The 17,500-nt window shown below is 45.1% G+C and overlaps 3 non-coding genes across 3 annotated transcripts; all 3 read right to left on the bottom strand.

Moving 5' to 3' along the window:
• Positions 1-918: 918 nt before the first annotated feature.
• On the bottom strand, positions 919-991 carry TRNAA-CGC (transfer RNA alanine (anticodon CGC)). The gene has a single exon. It is a non-coding gene; the product is annotated as a tRNA-Ala (tRNA).
• Positions 992-1,586: 595 nt separating this feature from the next.
• Positions 1,587-1,659, bottom strand: TRNAA-CGC (transfer RNA alanine (anticodon CGC)). The gene has a single exon. It is a non-coding gene; the product is annotated as a tRNA-Ala (tRNA).
• A 603-nt stretch (positions 1,660-2,262) lies between these two features.
• On the bottom strand, positions 2,263-2,335 carry TRNAA-CGC (transfer RNA alanine (anticodon CGC)). The gene has a single exon. It is a non-coding gene; the product is annotated as a tRNA-Ala (tRNA).
• Between the last annotated feature and the right edge of the window lie 15,165 nt (positions 2,336-17,500).

The following is a 17,500-nucleotide window of genomic DNA, read 5'->3' as shown; positions in this document are numbered from 1 at the left end:
ATGAGAAATTGAGATTTAAAAAGCTGGATAAGAGCACTTAGCAGAGGATGGTTTCGATCCATCGACCTCTGGGTTATGGGCCCAGCACGCTTCCGCTGCGCCACTCTGCTGTTGCTTGTCTTCTAAGCTTGCCTCCTAAGCTTGCCACTGCCTGTTTCCTAAGCTTGCAAATATGTTTCATGAGCAAGCAACGAGAGGAAAATTGTCCCGTGTTTTGAGAAGAACTGCAATCAAAACTATTGGAGAATGCGGGTATCGATCCTGCTACTTCTCGCATGCGAAGCGAGCGCTCTACCATTTGAGCTAATTCCCCATTTGTGCCGCTGGGCTGTGGTGCTTGAGACGCCACAGGTGTGATTTACCCATGTTGGTAAACCGGTTGTATTAAAGCTTTTTTTTTTTTTTTTTTTTTAAGTATGGATGTCACTCTGCCGTAAGGAAAGGAAGAGTGTGGAGCTTGCGGGGTGCCAGGTGTTGTAAAAGTATAGGTTACCCATAGGTTTTACCATTTTCTAACATGCTAGGAGTCAAGAATTTTGAGGAGGAAAAAAAAAATCCCCAAATCAGGCTAAGAAAGTGGCAATGTAGAAGAAATGGTGCAGATCCTTTGGCTTTTTTGGTTGTTGGCCCAGAGGTCTACACCTGCCCCCCTCTGTTGAAGTAGAGACAATGGGTAGTATGAGAAATTGAGATTTAAAAAGCTGGATAAGAGCACTTAGCAGAGGATGGTTTCGATCCATCGACCTCTGGGTTATGGGCCCAGCACGCTTCCGCTGCGCCACTCTGCTGTTGCTTGTCTTCTAAGCTTGCCTCCTAAGCTTGCCACTGCCTGTTTCCTAAGCTTGCAAATATGTTTCATGAGCAAGCAACGAGAGGAAAATTGCCCCGTGTTTTGAGAAGAACTGCAATCAAAACTATTGGAGAATGCGGGTATCGATCCCGCTACTTCTCGCATGCGAAGCGAGCGCTCTACCATTTGAGCTAATTCCCCATTTGTGCCGCTGGGCTGTGGTGCTTGAGACGCCACAGGTGTGATTTACCCATGTTGGTAAACCGGTTGTATTAAAGCTTTTTTTTTTTTTTAAGTATGGATGTCTCTCTGCCGTAAGGAAAGGAAGAGTGTGGAGCTTGCGGGGTGCCAGGTGTTGTAAAAGTATAGGTTACCCATAGGTTTTACCATTTTCTAACATGCTAGGAGTCAAGAATTGTGAGGAGGAAAAAAAAATCCCCAAATCAGGCTAAGAAAGTGGCAATGTAGAAGAAATGGTGCAGATCCTTTGGCTTTTTTGGTTGTTGGCCCAGAAGTCTACCTGCCCCCCTCTGTTGAAGTAGAGACAATGGGTAGTATGAGAAATTGAGATTTAAAAAGCTGGATAAGAGCACTTAGCAGAGGATGGTTTCGATCCATCGACCTCTGAGTTATGGGCCCAGCACGCTTCCGCTGCGCCACACTGCTGTTGCTTGCCTTCTAAGCTTGCCTTCTAAGCTTGCCACTGCCTGTTTCCTAAGCTTGCAAATATGTTTCATGAGCAAGCAACGAGAGGAAAATTGTCCCGTGTTTTGAGAAGAACTGCAATCAAAACTATTGGAGAATGCGGGTATCGATCCCGCTACTTCTCGCATGCGAAGCGAGCGCTCTACCATTTGAGCTAATTCCCCATTTGTGCCGCTGGGCTGTGGTGCTTGAGACGCCACAGGTGTGATTTACCCATGTTGGTAAACCGGTTGTATTAAAGCTTTTTTTTTTTTTTTTTTTAAGTATGGATGTCACTCTGCCGTAAGGAAAGGAAGAGTGTGGAGCTTGCGGGGTGCCAGGTGTTGTAAAAGTATAGGTTACCCATAGGTTTTACCATTTTCTAACATGCTAGGAGTCAAGAATTTTGAGGAGGAAAAAAAAAATCCCCAAATCAGGCTAAGAAAGTGGCAATGTAGAAGAAATGGTGCAGATCCTTTGGCTTTTTTGGTTGTTGGCCCAGAGGTCTACACCTGCCCCCCTCTGTTGAAGTAGAGACAATGGGTAGTATGAGAAATTGAGATTTAAAAAGCTGGATAAGAGCACTTAGCAGAGGATGGTTTCGATCCATCGACCTCTGGGTTATGGGCCCAGCACGCTTCCGCTGCGCCACTCTGCTGTTGCTTGTCTTCTAAGCTTGCCTTCTAAGCTTGCCACTGCCTGTTTCCTAAGCTTGCAAATATGTTTCATGAGCAAGCAACGAGAGGAAAATTGTCCTGTGTTTTGAGAAGAACTGCAATCAAAACTATTGGAGAATGCGGGTATCGATCCCGCTACTTCTCGCATGCGAAGCGAGCGCTCTACCATTTGAGCTAATTCCCCATTTGTGCCGCCGGGTTGTGGTGCTTGAGACACCACAGGTGTGATTTACACATGTTGGTAAACCGGTTGTATTAAAGCTTTTTTTTTTTTTTTAAGTATGGATGTCTCTCTGCCGTAAGGAAAGGAAGAGTGTGGAGCTTGCGGGGTGCCAGGTGTTGTAAAAGTATAGGTTACCCATAGGTTTTACCATTTTCTAACATGCTAGGAGTCAAGAATTGTGAGGAGGAAAAAAAAATCCCCAAATCAGGCTAAGAAAGTGGCAATGTAGAAGAAATGGTGCAGATCCTTTGGCTTTTTTGGTTGTTGGCCCAGAGGTCTACACCTGCCCCCCTCTGTTGAAGTAGAGACAATGGGTAGTATGAGAAATTGAGATTTAAAAAGCTGGATAAGAGCACTTAGCAGAGGATGGTTTCGATCCATCGACCTCTGGGTTATGGGCCCAGCACGCTTCCGCTGCGCCACTCTGCTGTTGCTTGCCTTCTAAGCTTGCCTTCTAAGCTTGCCACTGCCTGTTTCCTAAGCTTGCAAATATGTTTCATGAGCAAGCAACGAGAGGAAAAATGTCCCGTGTTTTGAGAAGATCTGCAATCAAAACTATTGGAGAATGCGGGCATCGATCCCGCTACTTCTCGCATGCAAAGCGAGCGCTCTACCATTTGAGCTAATTCCCCATTTGTGCCGCCGGGTTGTGGTGCTTGAGACACCACAGGTGTGATTTACACATGTTGGTAAACCGGTTGTATTAAAGCTTTTTTTTTATTTTTTTTTTTTTATTTAAGTATGGATGTCTCTCTGCCGTAAGGAAAGGAAGAGTGTGGAGCTTGCGGGGTGCCAGGTGTTGTAAAAGTATAGGTTACCCATAGGTTTTACCATTTTCTAACATGCTAGGAGTCAAGAATTGTGAGGAGGAAAAAAAAATCCCCAAATCAGGCTAAGAAAGTGGCAATGTAGAAGAAATGGTGCAGATCCTTTGGCTTTTTTGGTTGTTGGCCCAGAGGTCTACACCTGCCCCCCTCTGTTGAAGTAGAGACAATGGGTAGTATGAGAAATTGAGATTTAAAAAGCTGGATAAGAGCACTTAGCAGAGGATGGTTTCGATCCATCGACCTCTGGGTTATGGGCCCAGCATGCTTCCGCTGCGCCACTCTGCTGTTGCTTGCCTTCTAAGCTTGCCTTCTAAGCTTGCCACTGCCTGTTTCCTAAGCTTGCAAATATGTTTCATGAGCAAGCAACGAGAGGAAAAATGTCCCGTGTTTTGAGAAGATCTGCAATCAAAACTATTGGAGAATGCGGGCATCGATCCCGCTACTTCTCGCATGCAAAGCGAGCGCTCTACCATTTGAGCTAATTCCCCATTTGTGCCGCCGGGTTGTGGTGCTTGAGACACCACAGGTGTGATTTACACATGTTGGTAAACCGGTTGTATTAAAGCTTTTTTTTTTTTTTATTTAAGTATGGATGTCTCTCTGCCGTAAGGAAAGGAAGAGTGTGGAGCTTGCGGGGTGCCAGGTGTTGTAAAAGTATAGGTTACCCATAGGTTTTACCATTTTCTAACATGCTAGGAGTCAAGAATTGTGAGGAGGAAAAAAAAATCCCCAAATCAGGCTAAGAAAGTGGCAATGTAGAAGAAATGGTGCAGATCCTTTGGCTTTTTTGGTTGTTGGCCCAGAGGTCTACACCTGCCCCCCTCTGTTGAAGTAGAGACAATGGGTAGTATGAGAAATTGAGATTTAAAAAGCTGGATAAGAGCACTTAGCAGAGGATGGTTTCGATCCATCGACCTCTGGGTTATGGGCCCAGCACGCTTCCGCTGCGCCACTCTGCTGTTGCTTGCCTTCTAAGCTTGCCTTCTAAGCTTGACACTGCCTGTTTCCTAAGCTTGCAAATATGTTTCATGAGCAAGCAACGAGAGGAAAAATGTCCCGTGTTTTGAGAAGATCTGCAATCAAAACTATTGGAGAATGCGGGCATCGATCCCGCTACTTCTCGCATGCAAAGCGAGCGCTCTACCATTTGAGCTAATTCCCCATTTGTGCCACCGGGTTGTGGTGCTTGAGACACCACAGGTGTGATTTACACATGTTGGTAAACCGGTTGTATTAAAGCTTTTTTTTTTTTTTTTTTAAGTATGGATGTCTCTCTGCCGTAAGGAAAGGAAGAGTGTGGAGCTTGCGGGGTGCCAGGTGTTGTAAAAGTATAGGTTACCCATAGGTTTTACCATTTTCTAACATGCTAGGAGTCAAGAATTGTGAGGAGGAAAAAAAAATCCCCAAATCAGGCTAAGAAAGTGGCAATGTAGAAGAAATGGTGCAGATCCTTTGGCTTTTTTGGTTGTTGGCCCAGAGGTCTACACCTGCCCCCCTCTGTTGAAGTAGAGACAATGGGTAGTATGAGAAATTGAGATTTAAAAAGCTGGATAAGAGCACTTAGCAGAGGATGGTTTCGATCCATCGACCTCTGGGTTATGGGCCCAGCACGCTTCCGCTGCGCCACTCTGCTGTTGCTTGCCTTCTAAGCTTGCCTTCTAAGCTTGACACTGCCTGTTTCCTAAGCTTGCAAATATGTTTCATGAGCAAGCAACGAGAGGAAAAATGTCCCGTGTTTTGAGAAGATCTGCAATCAAAACTATTGGAGAATGCGGGCATCGATCCCGCTACTTCTCGCATGCAAAGCGAGCGCTCTACCATTTGAGCTAATTCCCCATTTGTGCCGCTGGGTTGTGGTGCTTGAGACACCACAGGTGTGATTTACCCATGTTGGTAAACCGGTTGTATTAAAGCTTTTTTTTTTTTTTTTTAAGTATGGATGTCTCTCTGCCGTAAGGAAAGGAAGAGTGTGGAGCTTGCGGGGTGCCAGGTGTTGTAAAAGTATAGGTTACCCATAGGTTTTACCATTTTCTAACATGCTAGGAGTCAAGAATTGTGAGGAGGAAAAAAAAATCACCAAATCAGGCTAAGAAAGTGGCAATGTAGAAGAAATGGTGCAGATCCTTTGGCTTTTTTGGTTGTTGGCCCAGAGGTCTACACCTGCCCCCCTCTGTTGAAGTAGAGACAATGGGTAGTATGAGAAATTGAGATTTAAAAAGCTGGATAAGAGCACTTAGCAGAGGATGGTTTCGATCCATCGACCTCTGGGTTATGGGCCCAGCATGCTTCTGCTGTGCCACTCTGCTGTTGCTTGCCTTCTAAGCTTGCCTTCTAAGCTTGCCACTGCCTGTTTCCTAAGCTTGCAAATATGTTTCATGAGCAAGCAACGAGAGGAAAAATGTCCCGTGTTTTGAGAAGATCTGCAATCAAAACTATTGGAGAATGCGGGCATCGATCCCGCTACTTCTCGCATGCAAAGCGAGCGCTCTACCATTTGAGCTAATTCCCCATTTGTGCCGCCGGGTTGTGGTGCTTGAGACACCACAGGTGTGATTTACACATGTTGGTAAACCGGTTGTATTAAAGCTTTTTTTTTTTTTTTTTTTTTTTATTTAAGTATGGATGTCTCTCTGCCGTAAGGAAAGGAAGAGTGTGGAGCTTGCGGGGTGCCAGGTGTTGTAAAAGTATAGGTTACCCATAGGTTTTACCATTTTCTAACATGCTAGGAGTCAAGAATTGTGAGGAGGAAAAAAAAATCCCCAAATCAGGCTAAGAAAGTGGCAATGTAGAAGAAATGGTGCAGATCCTTTGGCTTTTTTGGTTGTTGGCCCAGAGGTCTACACCTGCCCCCCTCTGTTGAAGTAGAGACAATGGGTAGTATGAGAAATTGAGATTTAAAAAGCTGGATAAGAGCACTTAGCAGAGGATGGTTTCGATCCATCGACCTCTGGGTTATGGGCCCAGCATGCTTCCGCTGCGCCACTCTGCTGTTGCTTGCCTTCTAAGCTTGCCTTCTAAGCTTGCCACTGCCTGTTTCCTAAGCTTGCAAATATGTTTCATGAGCAAGCAACGAGAGGAAAAATGTCCCGTGTTTTGAGAAGATCTGCAATCAAAACTATTGGAGAATGCGGGCATCGATCCCGCTACTTCTCGCATGCAAAGCGAGCGCTCTACCATTTGAGCTAATTCCCCATTTGTGCCGCCGGGTTGTGGTGCTTGAGACACCACAGGTGTGATTTACACATGTTGGTAAACCGGTTGTATTAAAGCTTTTTTTTTTTTTTTTTTTTTTTATTTAAGTATGGATGTCTCTCTGCCGTAAGGAAAGGAAGAGTGTGGAGCTTGCGGGGTGCCAGGTGTTGTAAAAGTATAGGTTACCCATAGGTTTTACCATTTTCTAACATGCTAGGAGTCAAGAATTGTGAGGAGGAAAAAAAAATCCCCAAATCAGGCTAAGAAAGTGGCAATGTAGAAGAAATGGTGCAGATCCTTTGGCTTTTTTGGTTGTTGGCCCAGAGGTCTACACCTGCCCCCCTCTGTTGAAGTAGAGACAATGGGTAGTATGAGAAATTGAGATTTAAAAAGCTGGATAATAGCACTTAGCAGAGGATGGTTTCGATCCATCGACCTCTGGGTTATGGGCCCAGCATGCTTCCGCTGCGCCACTCTGCTGTTGCTTGCCTTCTAAGCTTGCCTTCTAAGCTTGCCACTGCCTGTTTTCTAAGCTTGCAAATATGTTTCATGAGCAAGCAACGAGAGGAAAAATGTCCCGTGTTTTGAGAAGATCTGCAATCAAAACTATTGGAGAATGCGGGCATCGATCCCGCTACTTCTCGCATGCAAAGTGAGCGCTCTACCATTTGAGCTAATGCCCCATTTGTGCCGCCGGGTTGTGGTGCTTGAGACACCACAGGTGTGATTTACACATGTTGGTAAACCGGTTGTATTAAAGCTTTTTTTTTTTTTTTTTTAAGTATGGATGTCTCTCTGCCGTAAGGAAAGGAAGAGTGTGGAGCTTGCGGGGTGCCAGGTGTTGTAAAAGTATAGGTTACCCATAGGTTTTACCATTTTCTAACATGCTAGGAGTCAAGAATTGTGAGGAGGAAAAAAAAATCCCCAAATCAGGCTAAGAAAGTGGCAATGTAGAAGAAATGGTGCAGATCCTTTGGCTTTTTTGGTTGTTGGCCCAGAGGTCTACACCTGCCCCCCTCTGTTGAAGTAGAGACAATGGGTAGTATGAGAAATTGAGATTTAAAAAGCTGGATAAGAGCACTTAGCAGAGGATGGTTTCGATCCATCGACCTCTGGGTTATGGGCCCAGCACGCTTCCGCTGCGCCACTCTGCTGTTGCTTGCCTTCTAAGCTTGCCTTCTAAGCTTGACACTGCCTGTTTCCTAAGCTTGCAAATATGTTTCATGAGCAAGCAACGAGAGGAAAAATGTCCCGTGTTTTGAGAAGATCTGCAATCAAAACTATTGGAGAATGCGGGCATCGATCCCGCTACTTCTCGCATGCAAAGCGAGCGCTCTACCATTTGAGCTAATTCCCCATTTGTGCCGCCGGGTTGTGGTGCTTGAGACACCACAGGTGTGATTTACACATGTTGGTAAACCGGTTGTATTAAAGCTTTTTTTTTTTTTTTTTTAAGTATGGATGTCTCTCTGCCGTAAGGAAAGGAAGAGTGTGGAGCTTGCGGGGTGCCAGGTGTTGTAAAAGTATAGGTTACCCATAGGTTTTACCATTTTCTAACATGCTAGGAGTCAAGAATTGTGAGGAGGAAAAAAAAATCCCCAAATCAGGCTAAGAAAGTGGCAATGTAGAAGAAATGGTGCAGATCCTTTGGCTTTTTTGGTTGTTGGCCCAGAGGTCTACACCTGCCCCCCTCTGTTGAAGTAGAGACAATGGGTAGTATGAGAAATTGAGATTTAAAAAGCTGGATAAGAGCACTTAGCAGAGGATGGTTTCGATCCATCGACCTCTGGGTTATGGGCCCAGCATGCTTCCGCTGCGCCACTCTGCTGTTGCTTGCCTTCTAAGCTTGCCTTCTAAGCTTGCCACTGCCTGTTTCCTAAGCTTGCAAATATGTTTCATGAGCAAGCAACGAGAGGAAAAATGTCCCGTGTTTTGAGAAGATCTGCAATCAAAACTATTGGAGAATGCGGGCATCGATCCCGCTACTTCTCGCATGCAAAGCGAGCGCTCTACCATTTGAGCTAATTCCCCATTTGTGCCGCCGGGTTGTGGTGCTTGAGACACCACAGGTGTGATTTACACATGTTGGTAAACCGGTTGTATTAAAGCTTTTTTTTTTTTTTTTTAAGTATGGATGTCTCTCTGCCGTAAGGAAAGGAAGAGTGTGGAGCTTGCGGGGTGCCAGGTGTTGTAAAAGTATAGGTTACCCATAGGTTTTACCATTTTCTAACATGCTAGGAGTCAAGAATTGTGAGGAGGAAAAAAAAATCCCCAAATCAGGCTAAGAAAGTGGCAATGTAGAAGAAATGGTGCAGATCCTTTGGCTTTTTTGGTTGTTGGCCCAGAGGTCTACACCTGCCCCCCTCTGTTGAAGTAGAGACAATGGGTAGTATGAGAAATTGAGATTTAAAAAGGTGGATAAGAGCACTTAGCAGAGGATGGTTTCGATCCATCGACCTCTGGGTTATGGGCCCAGCATGCTTCCGCTGCGCCACTCTGCTGTTGCTTGCCTTCTAAGCTTGCCTTCTAAGCTTGCCACTGCCTGTTTCCTAAGCTTGCAAATATGTTTCATGAGCAAGCAACGAGAGGAAAAATGTCCCGTGTTTTGAGAAGATCTGCAATCAAAACTATTGGAGAATGCGGGCATCGATCCCGCTACTTCTCGCATGCAAAGCGAGCGCTCTACCATTTGAGCTAATTCCCAATTTGTGCTGCCGGGTTGTGGTGCTTGAGACACCACAGGTGTGATTTACACATGTTGGTAAACCGGTTGTATTAAAGCTTTTTTTTTTTTTTTTTTATTTAAGTATGGATGTCTCTCTGCCGTAAGGAAAGGAAGAGTGTGGAGCTTGCGGGGTGCCAGGTGTTGTAAAAGTATAGGTTACCCATAGGTTTTACCATTTTCTAACATGCTAGGAGTCAAGAATTGTGAGGAGGAAAAAAAAATCCCCAAATCAGGCTAAGAAAGTGGCAATGTAGAAGAAATGGTGCAGATCCTTTGGCTTTTTTGGTTGTTGGCCCAGAGGTCTACACCTGCCCCCCTCTGTTGAAGTAGAGACAATGGGTAGTATGAGAAATTGAGATTTAAAAAGCTGGATAAGAGCACTTAGCAGAGGATGGTTTCGATCCATCGACCTCTGGGTTATGGGCCCAGCACGCTTCCGCTGCGCCACTCTGCTGTTGCTTGCCTTCTAAGCTTGCCTTCTAAGCTTGCCACTGCCTGTTTCCTAAGCTTGCAAATATGTTTCATGAGCAAGCAACAAGAGGAAAAATGTCCCGTGTTTTGAGAAGATCTGCAATCAAAACTATTGGAGAATGCGGGCATCGATCCCGCTACTTCTCGCATGCAAAGCGAGCGCTCTACCATTTGAGCTAATTCCCCATTTGTGCCGCCGGGTTGTGGTGCTTGAGACACCACAGGTGTGATTTACACATGTTGGTAAACCGGTTGTATTAAAGCTTTTTTTTTTTTTTTTTAAGTATGGATGTCACTCTGCCGTAAGGAAAGGAAGAGTGTGGAGCTTGCGGGGTGCCAGGTGTTGTAAAAGTATAGGTTACCCATAGGTTTTACCATTTTCTAACATGCTAGGAGTCAAGAATTGTGAGGAGGAAAAAAAAATCCCCAAATCAGGCTAAGAAAGTGGCAATGTAGAAGAAATGGTGCAGATCCTTTGGCTTTTTTGGTTGTTGGCCCAGAGGTCTACACCTGCCCCCCTCTGTTGAAGTAGAGACAATGGGTAGTATGAGAAATTGAGATTTAAAAAGCTGGATAAGAGCACTTAGCAGAGGATGGTTTCGATCCATCGACCTCTGGGTTATGGGCCCAGCATGCTTCCGCTGCGCTCTACCATTTGAGCTAATTCCCCATTTGTGCCGCCGGATTGTGGTGCTTGAGACACCACAGGTGTGATTTACACATGTTGGTAAACCGGTTGTATTAAAGCTTTTTTTTTTTTTTTTTTAAGTATGGATGTCTCTCTGCCGTAAGGAAAGGAAGAGTGTGGAGCTTGCGGGGTGCCAGGTGTTGTAAAAGTATAGGTTACCCATAGGTTTTACCATTTTCTAACATGCTAGGAGTCAAGAATTGTGAGGAGGAAAAAAAAATCCCCAAATCAGGCTAAGAAAGTGGCAATGTAGAAGAAATGGTGCAGATCCTTTGGCTTTTTTGGTTGTTGGCCCAGAGGTCTACACCTGCCCCCCTCTGTTGAAGTAGAGACAATGGGTAGTATGAGAAATTGAGATTTAAAAAGCTGGATAAGAGCACTTAGCAGAGGATGGTTTCGATCCATCGACCTCTGGGTTATGGGCCCAGCACGCTTCCGCTGCGCCACTCTGCTGTTGCTTGCCTTCTAAGCTTGCCTTCTAAGCTTGCCACTGCCTGTTTCCTAAGCTTGCAAATATGTTTCATGAGCAAGCAACGAGAGGAAAAATGTCCCGTGTTTTGAGAAGATCTGCAATCAAAACTATTGGAGAATGCGGGCATCGATCCCGCTACTTCTCGCATGCAAAGCGAGCGCTCTACCATTTGAGCTAATTCCCCATTTGTGCCGCCGGGTTGTGGTGCTTGAGACACCACAGGTGTGATTTACACATGTTGGTAAACCGGTTGTATTAAAGCTTTTTTTTTTTTTTTTTAAGTATGGATGTCTCTCTGCCGTAAGGAAAGGAAGAGTGTGGAGCTTGCGGGGTGCCAGGTGTTGTAAAAGTATAGGTTACCCATAGGTTTTACCATTTTCTAACATGCTAGGAGTCAAGAATTGTGAGGAGGAAAAAAAAATCCCCAAATCAGGCTAAGAAAGTGGCAATGTAGAAGAAATGGTGCAGATCCTTTGGCTTTTTTGGTTGTTGGCCCAGAGGTCTACACCTGCCCCCCTCTGTTGAAGTAGAGACAATGGGTAGTATGAGAAATTGAGATTTAAAAAGCTGGATAAGAGCACTTAGCAGAGGATGGTTTCGATCCATCGACCTCTGGGTTATGGGCCCAGCACGCTTCCGCTGCGCCACTCTGCTGTTGCTTGCCTTCTAAGCTTGCCTTCTAAGCTTGCCACTGCCTGTTTCCTAAGCTTGCAAATATGTTTCATGAGCAAGCAACGAGAGGAAAAATGTCCCGTGTTTTGAGAAGATCTGCAATCAAAACTATTGGAGAATGCGGGCATCGATCCCGCTACTTCTCGCATGCAAAGCGAGCGCTCTACCATTTGAGCTAATTCCCCATTTGTGCCGCCGGGTTGTGGTGCTTGAGACACCACAGGTGTGATTTACACATGTTGGTAAACCGGTTGTATTAAAGCTTTTTTTTTTTTTTTTTTTTTATTTATTTAAGTATGGATGTCTCTCTGCCGTAAGGAAAGGAAGAGTGTGGAGCTTGCGGGGTGCCAGGTGTTGTAAAAGTATAGGTTACCCATAGGTTTTACCATTTTCTAACATGCTAGGAGTCAAGAATTGTGAGGAGGAAAAAAAAATCCCCAAATCAGGCTAAGAAAGTGGCAATGTAGAAGAAATGGTGCAGATCCTTTGGCTTTTTTGGTTGTTGGCCCAGAGGTCTACACCTGCCCCCCTCTGTTGAAGTAGAGACAATGGGTAGTATGAGAAATTGAGATTTAAAAAGCTGGATAAGAGCACTTAGCAGAGGATGGTTTCGATCCATCGACCTCTGGGTTATGGGCCCAGCACGCTTCCGCTGCGCCACTCTGCTGTTGCTTGCCTTCTAAGCTTGCCTTCTAAGCTTGCCACTGCCTGTTTCCTAAGCTTGCAAATATGTTTCATGAGCAAGCAACGAGAGGAAAAATGTCCCGTGTTTTGAGAAGATCTGCAATCAAAACTATTGGAGAATGCGGGCATCGATCCCGCTACTTCTCGCATGCAAAGCGAGCGCTCTACCATTTGAGCTAATTCCCCATTTGTGCCGCCGGGTTGTGGTGCTTGAGACACCACAGGTGTGATTTACACATGTTGGTAAACCGGTTGTATTAAAGCTTTTTTTTTTTTTTTTTAAGTATGGATGTCTCTCTGCCGTAAGGAAAGGAAGAGTGTGGAGCTTGCGGGGTGCCAGGTGTTGTAAAAGTATAGGTTACCCATAGGTTTTACCATTTTCTAACATGCTAGGAGTCAAGAATTGTGAGGAGGAAAAAAAAATCCCCAAATCAGGCTAAGAAAGTGGCAATGTAGAAGAAATGGTGCAGATCCTTTGGCTTTTTTGGTTGTTGGCCCAGAGGTCTACACCTGCCCCCCTCTGTTGAAGTAGAGACAATGGGTAGTATGAGAAATTGAGATTTAAAAAGCTGGATAAGATCACTTAGCAGAGGATGGTTTCGATCCATCGACCTCTGGGTTATGGGCCCAGCATGCTTCCGCTGCGCCACTCTGCTGTTGCTTGCCTTCTAAGCTTGCCTTCTAAGCTTGCCACTGCCTGTTTCCTAAGCTTGCAAATATGTTTCATGAGCAAGCAACGAGAGGAAAAATGTCCCGTGTTTTGAGAAGATCTGCAATCAAAACTATTGGAGAATGCGGGCATCGATCCCGCTACTTCTCGCATGCAAAGTGAGCGCTCTACCATTTGAGCTAATTCCCCATTTGTGCCGCCGGGTTGTGGTGCTTGAGACACCACAGGTGTGATTTACACATGTTGGTAAACCGGTTGTATTAAAGCTTTTTTTTTTTTTTTTTTTTTTTTTTTATTTAAGTATGGATGTCTCTCTGCCGTAAGGAAAGGAAGAGTGTGGAGCTTGCGGGGTGCCAGGTGTTGTAAAAGTATAGGTTACCCATAGGTTTTACCATTTTCTAACATGCTAGGAGTCAAGAATTGTGAGGAGGAAAAAAAAATCCCCAAATCAGGCTAAGGAAGTGGCAATGTAGAAGAAATGGTGCAGATCCTTTGGCTTTTTTGGTTGTTGGCCCAGAGGTCTACACCTGCCCCCCTCTGTTGAAGTAGAGACAATGGGTAGTATGAGAAATTGAGATTTAAAAAGCTGGATAAGAGCACTTAGCAGAGGATGGTTTCGATCCATCGACCTCTGGGTTATGGGCCCAGCACGCTTCCGCTGCGCCACTCTGCTGTTGCTTACTTTCTAAGCTTGCCTTCTAAGCTTGACACTGCCTGTTTCCTAAGCTTGCAAATATGTTTCATGAGCAAGCAACGAGAGGAAAAATGTCCCGTGTTTTGAGAAGATCTGCAATCAAAACTATTGGAGAATGCGGGCATCGATCCCGCTACTTCTCGCATGCAAAGCGAGCGCTCTACCATTTGAGCTAATTCCCCATTTGTGCCGCCGGGTTGTGGTGCTTGAGACACCACAGGTGTGATTTACACATGTTGGTAAACCGGTTGTATTAAAGCTTTTTTTTTTTTTTTTTTATTTAAGTATGGATGTCTCTCTGCCGTAAGGAAAGGAAGAGTGTGGAGCTTGCGGGGTGCCAGGTGTTGTAAAAGTATAGGTTACCCATAGGTTTTACCATTTTCTAACATGCTAGGAGTCAAGAATTGTAAGGAGGAAAAAAAAATCCCCAAATCAGGCTAAGAAAGTGGCAATGTAGAAGAAATGGTGCAGATCCTTTGGCTTTTTTGGTTGTTGGCCCAGAGGTCTACACCTGCCCCCCTCTGTTGAAGTAGAGACAATGGGTAGTATGAGAAATTGAGATTTAAAAAGCTGGATAAGAGCACTTAGCAGAGGATGGTTTCGATCCATCGACCTCTGGGTTATGGGCCCAGCACGCTTCCGCTGCGCCACTCTGCTGTTGCTTGCCTTCTAAGCTTGCCTTCTAAGCTTGCCACTGCCTGTTTCCTAAGCTTGCAAATATGTTTCATGAGCAAGCAACGAGAGGAAAAATGTCCCGTGTTTTGAGAAGATCTGCAATCAAAACTATTGGAGAATGCGGGCATCGATCCCGCTACTTCTCGCATGCAAAGCGAGCGCTCTACCATTTGAGCTAATTCCCCATTTGTGCCGCCGGGTTGTGGTGCTTGAGACACCACAGGTGTGATTTACACATGTTGGTAAACCGGTTGTATTAAAGCTTTTTTTTTTTTTTTTTAAGTATGGATGTCTCTCTGCCGTAAGGAAAGGAAGAGTGTGGAGCTTGCGGGGTGCCAGGTGTTGTAAAAGTATAGGTTACCCATAGGTTTTACCATTTTCTAACATGCTAGGAGTCAAGAATTGTGAGGAGGAAAAAAAAATCCCCAAATCAGGCTAAGGAAGTGGCAATGTAGAAGAAATGGTGCAGATCCTTTGGCTTTTTTGGTTGTTGGCCCAGAGGTCTACACCTGCCCCCCTCTGTTGAAGTAGAGACAATGGGTAGTATGAGAAATTGAGATTTAAAAAGCTGGATAAGAGCACTTAGCAGAGGATGGTTTCGATCCATCGACCTCTGGGTTATGGGCCCAGCACGCTTCCGCTGCGCCACTCTGCTGTTGCTTACCTTCTAAGCTTGCCTTCTAAGCTTGACACTGCCTGTTTCCTAAGCTTGCAAATATGTTTCATGAGCAAGCAACGAGAGGAAAAATGTCCCGTGTTTTGAGAAGATCTGCAATCAAAACTATTGGAGAATGCGGGCATCGATCCCGCTACTTCTCGCATGCAAAGCGAGCGCTCTACCATTTGAGCTAATTCCCCATTTGTGCCGCCGGGTTGTGGTGCTTGAGACACCACAGGTGTGATTTACACATGTTGGTAAACCGGTTGTATTAAAGCTTTTTTTTTTTTTTTTTTATTTAAGTATGGATGTCTCTCTGCCGTAAGGAAAGGAAGAGTGTGGAGCTTGCGGGGTGCCAGGTGTTGTAAAAGTATAGGTTACCCATAGGTTTTACCATTTTCTAACATGCTAGGAGTCAAGAATTGTAAGGAGGAAAAAAAAATCCCCAAATCAGGCTAAGAAAGTGGCAATGTAGAAGAAATGGTGCAGATCCTTTGGCTTTTTTGGTTGTTGGCCCAGAGGTCTACACCTGCCCCCCTCTGTTGAAGTAGAGACAATGGGTAGTATGAGAAATTGAGATTTAAAAAGCTGGATAAGAGCACTTAGCAGAGGATGGTTTCGATCCATCGACCTCTGGGTTATGGGCCCAGCACGCTTCCGCTGCACCACTCTGCTGTTGCTTGCCTTCTAAGCTTGCCTTCTAAGCTTGCCACTGCCTGTTTCCTAAGCTTGCAAATATGTTTCATGAGCAAGCAACGAGAGGAAAAATGTCCCGTGTTTTGAGAAGATCTGCAATCAAAACTATTGGAGAATGCGGGCATCGATCCCGCTACTTCTCGCATGCAAAGCGAGCGCTCTACCATTTGAGCTAATTCCCCATTTGTGCCGCCGGGTTGTGGTGCTTGAGACACCACAGGTGTGATTTACACATGTTGGTAAACCGGTTGTATTAAAGCTTTTTTTTTTTTTTTTTAAGTATGGATGTCTCTCTGCCGTAAGGAAAGGAAGAGTGTGGAGCTTGCGGGGTGCCAGGTGTTGTAAAAGTATAGGTTACCCATAGGTTTTACCATTTTCTAACATGCTAGGAGTCAAGAATTGTGAGGAGGAAAAAAAAATCCCCAAATCAGGCTAAGAAAGTGGCAATGTAGAAGAAATGGTGCAGATCCTTTGGCTTTTTTGGTTGTTGGCCCAGAGGTCTACACCTGCCCCCCTCTGTTGAAGTAGAGACAATGGGTAGTATGAGAAATTGAGATTTAAAAAGCTGGATAAGAGCACTTAGCAGAGGATGGTTTCGATCCATCGACCTCTGGGTTATGGGCCCAGCACGCTTCCGCTGCGCCACTCTGCTGTTGCTTGCCTTCTAAGCTTGCCTTCTAAGCTTGCCACTGCCTGTTTCCTAAGCTTGCAAATATGTTTCATGAGCAAGCAACGAGAGGAAAAATGTCCCTTGTTTTGAGAAGATCTGCAATCAAAACTATTGGAGAATGCGGGCATCGATCCCGCTACTTCTCGCATGCAAAGCGAGCGCTCTACCATTTGAGCTAATTCCCCATTTGTGCCGCCGGGTTGTGGTGCTTGAGACACCACAGGTGTGATTTACACATGTTGGTAAACCGGTTGTATTAAAGCTTTTTTTTTTTTTTTATTTAAGTATGGATGTCTCTCTGCCGTAAGGAAAGGAAGAGTGTGGAGCTTGCGGGGTGCCAGGTGTTGTAAAAGTATAGGTTACCCATAGGTTTTACCATTTTCTAACATGCTAGGAGTCAAGAATTGTGAGGAGGAAAAAAAAATCCCCAAATCAGGCTAAGAAAGTGGCAATGTAGAAGAAATGGTGCAGATCCTTTGGCTTTTTTGGTTGTTGGCCCAGAGGTCTACACCTGCCCCCCTCTGTTGAAGTAGAGACAATGGGTAGTATGAGAAATTGAGATTTAAAAAGCTGGATAAGAGCACTTAGCAGAGGATGGTTTCGATCCATCGACCTCTGGGTTATGGGCCCAGCACGCTTCCGCTGCGCCACTCTGCTGTTGCTTGCCTTCTAAGCTTGCCTTCTAAGCTTGACACTGCCTGTTTCCTAAGCTTGCAAATATGTTTCATGAGCAAGCAACGAGAGGAAAAATGTCCCGTGTTTTGAGAAGATCTGCAATCAAAACTATTGGAGAATGCGGGCATCGATCCCGCTACTTCTCGCATGCAAAGCGAGCGCTCTACCATTTGAGCTAATTCCCCATTTGTGCCGCCGGGTTGTGGTGCTTGAGACACCACAGGTGTGATTTACACATGTTGGTAAACCGGTTGTATTAAAGCTTTTTTTTTTTTTTTTTAAGTATGGATGTCTCTCTGCCGTAAGGAAAGGAAGAGTGTGGAGCTTGCGGGGTGCCAGGTGTTGTAAAAGTATAGGTTACCCATAGGTTTTACCATTTTCTAACATGCTAGGAGTCAAGAATTGTGAGGAGGAAAAAAAAATCCCCAAATCAGGCTAAGAAAGTGGCAATGTAGAAGAAATGGTGCAGATCCTTTGGCTTTTTTGGTTGTTGGCCCAGAGGTCTACACCTGCCCCCCTCTGTTGAAGTAGAGACAATGGGTAGTATGAGAAATTGAGATTTAAAAAGCTGGATAAGAGCACTTAGCAGAGGATGGTTTCGATCCATCGACCTCTGGGTTATGGGCCCAGCATGCTTCCGCTGCGCCACTCTGCTGT

The sequence above is a fragment of the Rhinoderma darwinii genome, chromosome 4, assembly GCF_050947455.1.
Source record: "Rhinoderma darwinii isolate aRhiDar2 chromosome 4, aRhiDar2.hap1, whole genome shotgun sequence".
Taxonomy (NCBI): domain Eukaryota; kingdom Metazoa; phylum Chordata; class Amphibia; order Anura; family Rhinodermatidae; genus Rhinoderma; species Rhinoderma darwinii.
The sequence above is the reverse complement of the archived record's forward strand: the minus strand, read 5'-3'. Positions and strand labels throughout refer to the sequence as shown.